The sequence below is a fragment of the Chinchilla lanigera genome, unplaced genomic scaffold (assembly GCF_000276665.1).
Source record: "Chinchilla lanigera isolate Chin_1 unplaced genomic scaffold, ChiLan1.0 scaffold00076, whole genome shotgun sequence".
Lineage (NCBI taxonomy): Eukaryota > Metazoa > Chordata > Mammalia > Rodentia > Chinchillidae > Chinchilla > Chinchilla lanigera.
In genome coordinates, this window is record NW_004955477.1 from 1,397,874 (window position 1) to 1,407,259 (window position 9,386).

Sequence of the window (9,386 nt, forward strand, 5' to 3'; positions counted from 1 at the left end):
GCATTCCTTGAGGGCCAGTGTGCACACAGCTCTTGGGTCCTTCATCCGGGTGACAGGGGCAAGCTGGGAGTTTGGGGCCTTTGCGGGGCTCCTGGCTCAGTGGAAACTCACAACCGCAGGAGTGATGAAAGTCACGCCTGGTCCCCATTTCCTCATCTGCTGTCCAGATGAAAGAAAGAAAGAAAGAAAAGGAAAGAAAGTTTAACGGGCAAACTAGACTGCACCATTGGATTCCTCTTATCTGGAGGATGAGCTTTGGCTGCAGTCTGATTCCGGGCTCAGGATGGCAGACCATATTGTGGATTTCCCCAGATCGTTGGCTTGGGAGCGGGCCAGTATGCTTATTCCACCAGACCAACCACTTGACTGCCTGGGAAAGCTTTGCTTTGCCCAATCCTCAGGGCAGGAGTGAATGCAGTGATAGCTGGGCAAAGCAGGAGGAAGCACCTTCCCTGGCTCAGGGCAGCAGGAAGAGGTGTTGCAGCCTTCTAATCATCGGGTCCCCATCCCTGCAACCTGTGCATGGTGTTGTCTTCTTTGTAAAAAGGGTCTTTCCAGGTGTGACTTTAGGATCTTAAGAAGGGGAGCTTATCCTAGATTTTCCAGGCAATCCCCTAATGCAACCTCAAATGTCTTTCTTCAGAAAAGGCAGGTGGAGGGAGACTTGACAGAGACCAGAAAGGAGAAGGCCCTGGGAAGATGAGCAGATGTGGGGGTGATTGGCCTCTGAGGCTTAGAAAAGACAAGGAATGGATTCTCTCAGGCCTCCAGGGGTGGTGCGGCCCTGCTGACACCTTGACCTAGGCCAGTGATGGCAAACCTTTTAGAGGTTTCAATGATACAAAAAGCCTGCTATGGCACATGTGCCATAGGTTCGCCATCACTGACCTAGGCCCCTGTGATACTGATTTCATCTTGTCACCTTCAGAACTGTAAGAGAGTAGATGTCTCCTCTTGAAAGCACTCATTTGGGGAAATTCATCCAGCAGCCATGGGGCACCAGCACAGATGCCCTAAAGAAGGTCCAACTCCGTAAATGGGGTGAGCTTGAGCTGGGGAGAGTTGGGATGGTTCTGCAGTGAGCTTCCAGACCAGAAAGGTAGTGTGGGCTGGGCTTCTGGTGTGCAGCACCGTGTTCTGATACCTGTGCGGTTTTGTGGTATATCGCTCTGAGTTTTGACTTCAGGGAATGCGGCACTCCAACTTTTGAGGGGCTGTTAGTCAGGAATGGGTGGGCTGGAGTGGGGGGGTCTCACAGTGACTAGAGCTTGGAAGCAGGGGTCTGATGTGGGCTCAGCACAGGGTAGGACTGAAGCTATGGGCTTCGGGGCTTAGGTCCCTGGGGCTGGCACAGCTGGCGACTCACCCCAATGATCATAAAGGGCATGTAGGAAACCACAACAAGAATATCCCACAACCTCTCAGAGGGTAATTTTGAATGCAGAAATGGATATATTTCCCACCTCATAAAAATTTTCTCAAAGGTCTGTTTAGTACTGTTTTTCTGTATTTTATTCTTTTACACAATAGCCTTAATACTGTAGAATAGGTATGCTTTTTGGTCAGGGGTAGATAGTTTCAATGATGCCTGGAGTGGGGCCTGGCATAGATAGTCACATTCCACAAGGGTTGCTGCTGCTTGTATCTTTGTGGAAAGAGCAGGTCTCTCAGAATAGACACCCCTGGGAAAAGCCCTGTTTTTGCTGCTTAGGAAGGCCTTCTCTGAGCCTCGAGTTCTTCTTCTATGAGCTTACTCTGTGCCTATCCTGAGGGATGATTTTGAAGATGACTTTGAAGAAAGCACCCAGTCCCTGTAACTTCTAAACTGAGTAGGTTCCTTCCTTCTGTCTATGCTTTTGGGTACTTCAGGAGTTCTGCTACTTTAGTAGGTTCTTCCTGGCCTCCAACCTTGATCTTAAGGCAGCCGTTTTTTCCCAAGTGATGCCATCCACCAGGTTGGCTCGGGCATTCGCCTACTGCTCTGTCTGCAGCACAGCTCTGGTTGCTGTAAAATAGGGAAGAAAGACACATCAGACTGTCCTTGTCCCCAAGAAATGTCCTGGAGAATGTTGCCAGATAAAAACACGGTGCCCTGTTAAATTTTAATTTAAATAATCAATGAGTAATTTTGGGGGATATAAATATATTCCATAGAGTATTTGGGATATGCTTATACTGAAAAATATTTAATGTCTATTTGAATTAAAATTTAACTGTCTGTCATGTGCTAAGTAAGTCCAGCAACCCAATGGCCCTTCCTCCTGCATGAAAATGTGAAATCTGGGGTCACTTCTTGTTGCTTTGGAGAGTCCTCTGAGATTGTTGGTACCCAGGGTGAGATTCTACTTTGTCCTTTTCTTGGTCCCAAGACCAGAGAAAGTCTTCTCATCCTTCTGTCCCTCAGTTTCCTCCTCTGCTCTGGCTGATGTCCCTTTCTGGTTCCTTTTCCTTGACTTCACAGTTGGTAGAAGACATCTGGCCAAGCTGGCATTTTGGTGTTGTGTAGACAAAATAACCCACTGGTTTGACTGCATCTTTCACTTTTCAAACACTTGTTTTGGCTTCCTGTAGACACAATCCAAGTGCCTCTGACCTGCCCTTTCAGTCCCAATTCTCAGTACTTGTAAGGAAAAGTCTCCTTGTAACACAGTCCAATTCCCCAAGCTGGGTCTCTAAAGGGCATTTCGAAGCCCTTTTAATTTCCAATCCATTAAAAAAATAAATCTTCAGAGGGCTTACTTCCTACATAGCAGCATGCTTTTGGGCTCGACAGCTGTCAAACTGAAAAACATTCCATGAATTCTCCAAGTAATTTAAAAGTTGCTCGGACTGAAATACAGGGCGATGCCTGCTCAGCTGAAAGGGGACCATTTGTATCTGGGTAATTCAATTCACTTGATTTTTTTTTTTCCCAGGGAATTACTTTCCTAAGAAAAAGGAGAAACTATGCATTTTACTCAATTATGAAATGGGAGTGCAGATCTAGCTTGTCATTCTGCTTCTACCTGGTTCTGCCTTCCGCTGCACCTCTGGGAAGGGCCATCTTTTAAGCCGTTGCTTGTACTTTGGCAATAATTACTTTTGGATGTAAACAGAGTCCATTTTGGAGACTATGTTCTGTGGTGGATACACACATGTATATATCTATACCTATATATTGTACATATATATAATATTTTGGGATTTATACTTTCTGCTCACATATGAGTTCCTTTCTCTTTAGCACTTAAAACACTCCAGCCACCATTTGTTTTGAGCAAACACAATGCTATGAAGTCCTACAATAACTCATTGGGGACTTGGAGCCACAAATTTTTTATTAACCCTGCTAACACCTTGGAAGTTACAGGATGTCTCCCAAATGCACAAGCTCCATGCTCATTCCCTTGAATTCCTCATCCATTTATCCTTCTGCCCTCAATAATGGTTCTGCCAGCCTTATTTATCTCTTTCCCTTCCTCTCTTTCTTCTCCCTCTCTCCTCCCTTCCTCCTTTTTTCTCCCTCCTCTTCCCCCTTCGTGGCTTTGCACTTTTTAGTCTCAATAAAAGAGCTTGATGTCTGCCATTGGGAAACCTTACTTCCATTTTTTCCCCTAGAAAAATGGAGCAGGTTTCTTTTAACTAGTGCAAGGCTCTCCTCTCTAAAAGGTTTTTATTATTGAGTGCCCGGGGTCTTTAGTTTCCAACATTTATCTTCCAGCTAAGCAGGAACAAAAGAGGGAGGTAGCCTTCTGCACCCCGAGTTTCTGAGTAATCACCCAGCAGTTAAATTGAAGCGACCACAACATCTTCTTCATTGTGTCACTTTGGACTTGCTCGTTAATTTATGAGCCTCAACTGTCAAAATAGTTTGTGCAACGGACCCTAAAAACAGTGATGGGTCATATCAATCAATCGGGTTTTATAGCCTTGGTTTCCCTCGTGCAGGCCTGCCTGCTGTATACAGCATATTAAAAGGAAAACCACATACACAATAGATGTGCCCCAAATGGATACATAACCCCAAACAATGCCTCCCTTCACACACAGGGCTCCAGGATGCTTATTATGCCAATGATATTCCACCTGCAAAGTTCTCAGGACGACAGTGGAAGCTCTCAGACCTGTTGAGAAGGCTGTCCTCACCCTGGAAAGCCCCATTCTGTCCTGTCAGTCATTGCTCATGATCATACCCAAGTGGTGTCAAAATGCCACTTTCAGAGGTTTTTGGACCCAAATGTGGAATGAGTTACAAAAGGCAGGGAAGAAGAGAGAAAGGCAGCAGGAGGGCAGGGCTGGCCGCGAAAGCTGTCCCAGTAAAGGGAGCTTTTTTTAGTCTTTGTGATTATAGAATCTAAGTAGGTTCTAATAAGCCATAAGACCTATTTGCAAATTTCTAGTTTGCTTTCACATGCTGTCCTGCTGTCCAGAGTACATTTGAGAACTCAGGGCCCCTTCATTTTCACTTTCGGTGTTCCTCTCGATTCTAGGCCCTGGTTAGGGTTTATTATGCAGATATTTTTCACTTTTGTCTTTCTGATCATAAATACATGTTCATTATTGAACGCTTGGAAACTACAGAGAGCTGCGGAGAAGAGAAAACCTGTTCCCCCCAATCTAGGGTCAACCTCTAGTAAAATTCAGTGCATTTTCTGCCTTCTGTGCCTGTAATTTTGTGAGACAATTTTGTTTCCTGCTTTTAAAGGAATTCTCTAAAAATTTTAATTTCCCATGGTTAAATGCCATTTTTGGTACGTGCCATAGTTTATTTGGTCAGGCTGATAGGCTTTCTGAAACAGTCCCAAATTTAATGACCTGCGGAAATGGACGCTTCCTAGCCTCCAAAATATCTGCTCTCCTTCGAAGAACAATATGAAGCACCAGCGTCCTCTGCAAGGGTAGTAATTCTTGCTGGATGTCCTTTTCCAGACCTTGACTATGTAGCCAACTCCTGTTCATCCTTAAGGCTGCACCAAAGCAGCCCATTCTCTGAATTCTGCATTCTCTTCCTGCATGGAGTTGGTGCCACCCTTCTTTGGGCTGACCTCTGTGTTAGCTCATCAGTGGGTTACTGAATGGCATTTACCTGTCTTGCTGGTCCCCTTTGGTCCTTAGATGTCCCCGTATATCTACATTAGAGCTGCAGTCATCTGTCTTGGCGACTGGCCAGGATGGGCTACCCCGGATCACTTGGTCTGCGTGGAACCTCCCGTTTTCTGGACTGTGGCTGGCATGCTCAGAGATAAATTGATCATTTAGAAGTATAGCCCAGGTGTCTTGGGGGACTGAAATTAAAGCACACTAAAAACCTTTCAGCTCCCAGGACTATTCTTTGATTTTTATGTTGGGTGTGAGGACATTTCTCTCAAATGTCCCTGTTGTTAATAGCTACTGTCAGGGTTCACGGTAGCATTTATACTGAAAACTACTAATTTGATATTTCTCTAGTGAATTTAATGAGTATGAAAAAGTGTCATTTAGAGCTAGTTTTCTCTTTGTGCTTTGAAAAATGAAATGCACGTAGTTATCTGTAAATGAGATAATTACCTGCCTACTTTGCTAAAGGCACCTACTAGTGATTTTTTTTAGCTTGTTTCACTTAATGAAAGCTTTATAAAATGGGGAGCCCAGAGCTGTTAATAGACTTGTTGTAATAGTCTCTGATAAAGGGATATAAAACCAGTTGTTCCAAAACAGTCCCAGAAATAGCCTGATGAAATGGCTGGCAGCTCAGGCATAAATTTAAGTCTTGGTTGCATTTAGAGAAAATGTAATAATAGCTGCAGCCAATATTTTTAATATTACTGATCTTTCAACAATAATTACCTGGAACTTTTAATGTCTGCAATTAGAGCACTAGCAATTCAGGGGCCCAGCCCAGTGGTGAACTGTACGAAATTGGATACTTGCTGTAATTGGTAATTAATCACTTTTCATTACCAGGAAGGGATGTTGTAGTTATTGTGAATAGATACATCACACTAATTACAGGCAAACACAAACCTACATATTTGAATTTAGGGCTTTTAGGAAAATAAGCAAGCCCTGCCAGTAATCTATGGCAGAGAGGAGATTAGCCCACCCAATTAAACAATGCAGAAGAGGCCATGTATATTTTGACAAGAACCCATCAGGGCAAGAGTTCCCTTTTCCCAAGGGACTCGATCCGGTTTCCGTTCACATCTGTGGGTAATTTAAATTCTTGTCTTTTATGCACATTTAGAAATAGTTCCAAATAAATATTTGAATATCTCCTTTGGTAAGCCGGCACGATCGCAGGCACCACCAACTGCTTCTTTGTGTAAAACATGCACATCAATATCTCTAGTGCAGATTTGGCCCTCAAGCCCAGGGAATCCCAGGGACGCCTGCCAACGCACCCACCTCTGCAGTCCTTCCCTTCTCCATGGGTCCTTATGTAGATGAGAGCACAGGTCCCTAGACTCGAGACTTGCCTCATTTCTGTCTGCCAACAACCTTGTCTCAGAGCTGCCTTGTCATCAAGCCCTGCCATTTTTATTGTCACCCCCTCTGTCACTTTTGCAGCCCACTTCCTTGCTCACTGCTGTTGCACAGCACAGGGGCTCCCTGTCATCTCAGGGTTGCATCCCAGGAAAACACAACTTGCAGAGAGGACTTACGCATGTAGAACATCCCCGTGAGAATTAATGTGGAAAACATCCTTTTTTTTGCTGGGGCCCTGCTGTTCTAGTGCCACCCCACTGCTGTCAATAATGTTTAGCATACTTTACGTAGAAAATGAAAGAAGACTCTTGGGGACGACCAGGCTGTCTCGCTGCAGTGACGAGAGGGTGGAATTGCCCCACCCACTTTAGTCCTGTGCACGTGTGCATCTGGAAGCCCAGGTCTGGGTGTGCGTCCAGGATGGAGTTTGTGGAGAGCCTGAGAGTCCTGAGTCCTCTGTGTTCTCCCTCAGGCAGAAAAGCAGGAAAGAGGTGCTGCCCCCTTCTTGCACGCATATTAGCATCCTTCCTCCATCTGCTCCCTCCCTGCCAGTGCTGTGCCGGCCCCACCACTGTTTCCAGATTGGGTCATGATGGAGAAATATGTCCCATGTCAATTAGCTCCTTACACGCAAAATGATCTTTGAGAAGCCAGCAAAGCCCAGTGACCCCCGTGCCTCTCACGTGGGCCTCTGTCTAATGGATGGCTCTTATCTGCTCTCCCCGCACCAGGTTCCACAGGTGTCTCTGAGCCCTGGCAGTTCTAATTCTGCTCTGGTCACCAAATTACATGCACCTGCACTGGAAGGCTGGCCTTGGCTGACATTCAGAGGACTCCTCTCTTTCCTCTTGGCAGTAGAGATATATAATACCTCAGAAGCAGGTGTAGAGAGTGTGTGGAGGCCTGATTTTAAAGTTGCAGGTGATGATGGATCTAACCTATTCTTTAACTCCAGAACAGGGCACCTCTGCATTTCTTCTCTGAGGCCCAGATGCCTCCAAGGACAACCGATGTATGGGATGTGACAACCAAATTAATGTGAAGATACAGTTTGAAAAATCATACAAGAAACAAGAGCCATGCTGAGAAAGTATGGTCTTTTCATTCCTCTTGGTCCTCCATAGGACCTGTTACCCAGTGCTTCTTTAGCCAAATTTCATTTTGTTCCCTATTCTGCCGTCACAAGAGACCACGAATTGGTTCCTTGCCCCATAGCACCATTTCAGTCAAGGTCTTTTTCCTCTGCCTTTGTGTCAGAGCTGAGTAATGATGTGACAACATGTGATTGGGCGATTGATGTCAAATGTTAGCAGCAACATTCATTTCCCCTGAAATGGACAAAGAAGAGTAGGAGTCATTTAGAAATTTCATCGGGAAGCTGCTCCTCACAAGTGATATTCCAAAATTGAATTGGTCTGAAATTTAAAGTGGCTTTTTAAGGTTCTTCTGTGCTGATTGTTCCTCAGGTCACTTAGAGTTGTGAAAGGTTGAGGGAGCAAGTTAGTGATGGGAACTGCAAATGTCATTTGTTACCTCCCTGACTGCTCTGCAGAAATCCATTCCTCCAGTGACAAGAAGTTCTTGGGACCTGATTTCACCTACAGAAAGGCCCAGTTTGGAGATGCACCAGTCTAGGCCCCCAGCTTGCTCTATCCCTTATTACTTACTTCTGAGTCTCAATTTCCCCATGGATAAAATGAGATTAGTAATGCACAAACCAACAGCCACATTGCTGTGCAACTTAGACAGGGCACAGAGTGAGACTGTGTGGGTCCTGGCTCCTGGGGGGCACTTTTGATGCCTGTATGTTTTTTTTTCTTTTCATGTAACTTCCTAAGGATTATCTAATTCAATCTCACAAAATATGGGTTAGAGTTCTCTTTTAGTAAACAAAAGTGTAGAGAGGTGCATAAAAGTCCCCAGGTCCAAAGCTAGTGAAGGGCAGAGTGGACTTATCCCCCTTGAGGTACTGATCGCTCAGTTCTTGCTGCGACACAGGGAAGCTGGTCCTGTCCTCCAGCCTTACCAGAAGGGTACTGAGCTACCCCTGCCCCAGGTTCCCTTCAAATCCTGCAGAAATAACCAGCTGATGTGTGTCTATGCAGGAGGTGGAATCAGAAACAGGGCACCTCCATGGCCCCGCCAAAGCCCATCTCAACAGAACTAGAAGGATCTTAGATGATGTGAGTTTAAAATTCCCGCTCTCTGTGACAAGCGTTTTTCACAAGAGCAATATGCAGCTGGCTGTGCTAATTCTTTAATGTCTGGCACGGCTCACTCTGGGCCCTCCTAGCCCTGCAAAGTTGCCGATATCATCCTTAGAAGTGGTTCCACCTACGGCTCCGATTCAGGGTCCGGTAGTGATTGTGATTCATGGTCTTCGAGGATGTGGTATCTTGCCTAAGAGCACCTAGACTGCCTAAGAATGGTGCCTGTTTATGGTGCCTAAGAATAAGATCACCATAACCATGCAGTCAGATATGCTAATGAGATCAATGCAGCGTTACATTAAAAATCCAAACTCATTTGCAAATGAATGTTAATAAAAAAGCTCAGTGGAAGTTGGATCAGAATCAATGGTGTGACTGGTTCTTCCTCAGTTAAGTAACATAATTTGTTCAATTTGTTTTATGTCAGTAAGTGAGGAACCTTTTACTCACTTTGATTCATGGGAGGAGGTTAGAAAATGGTACAGTAGGAAGGAAATTAACATTTAACCTGCCTGCCTGGATTTCCTAGTGGATGTCTTGATATGACTGCGGCTGTGTGCGTAAATTCTCCTGATAAACCAAAATGAAACAGCAGCTATTTAATTCCCAAGGAGAACCTGGATGGCAGATATTACACTCCCAAGTGAGACCAGTAGACATTGAATCAGGAATTAGAAGCCAGAATCCTAGTCTCATCAACTGTTAGTGGCGTCACTGTGTCATAAGCTTCTG